Genomic DNA, 779 nt, shown 5'->3' with positions numbered 1-779 from the left:
TGGAGTTGGGGGCCTGGTGCTGGGGCTCATCTTCCTGGCAGTGGGCCTCATCATGCACGTGAGGAGCAAGAAAGGTGAGGAAGCCGGGTGTGGAGGGCACCCTGTGTCCCAGCACATGGGATGCTGGGAAGGAAGGTTACAAGTTCGAGGTCGGCCGCAGATACACAGTGGTACCCTGGCAGGTGGCTGAGGCTTGCCATTCCCTGACGTACTCACCTGTCTCTAGAAGTGTCTGAGACAGAAAAGTAATGCTGGAGAGTTCTAGAAGGCACTGAAACCAGTGTTGTGGCAAAGTTGCTCTACGGGAAGAGGGAAATCCCAGGCTCGGGTCTCAGCCACCAGACATCCGAGTCCCAGGTGCACGGGCTTCCACGGGGTCAGTGTAGTGAAGGCAGTGGAGGTGGGTGCGAAGTGTCCCCTGCTCTGCTGCATTTTAACAGCGTGGTCTCCCTCCGTTTCAGCTCAACGAGGATCTCGATAAGCAGGTAAGATCCCTGGTATGCTTCTCTGAGGGAATGGATGGGTCGCAAAGGCTCTAAGGGCTTCTTTGAAGTCAGAAAATCCCAGGCCTGAGTTTCCCTTCAGTCTCAGCCCTTGGGGGCATGTCGGGGAAGAGGGTGACTTTGCTCCACTGAGGAAGGAGGCCAAGATGAACTTTATTTTTCAGCCTAACACTCGCTCCTGTTACTGAGCAGAAGAGGGGAGCGGGGACAGCCTGCACTAGCTTGTTCTTTCCCTCCCCACAGGCTTCTTGATCTGACCTGAAAGACTGCGCGTGT

At 55.7% G+C, this 779-nt stretch overlaps 1 long non-coding RNA gene across 1 annotated transcript; it reads left to right on the top strand.

Moving 5' to 3' along the window:
- LOC103728254 lies at positions 1-779 on the top strand. Its single transcript, XR_607015.2, has 3 exons — positions 1-74; positions 462-485; positions 747-779. It is a non-coding gene; the product is annotated as an uncharacterized LOC103728254 (long non-coding RNA).

Source organism: Nannospalax galili, unplaced genomic scaffold (genome assembly GCF_000622305.1).
Source record: "Nannospalax galili isolate Female #2095 unplaced genomic scaffold, S.galili_v1.0 C48161779, whole genome shotgun sequence".
Classification (NCBI taxonomy): Eukaryota; Metazoa; Chordata; class Mammalia; order Rodentia; family Spalacidae; genus Nannospalax; species Nannospalax galili.
Note: the sequence above shows the minus strand (reverse complement) of the source record. Positions and strands in the feature narration are given on the sequence as shown.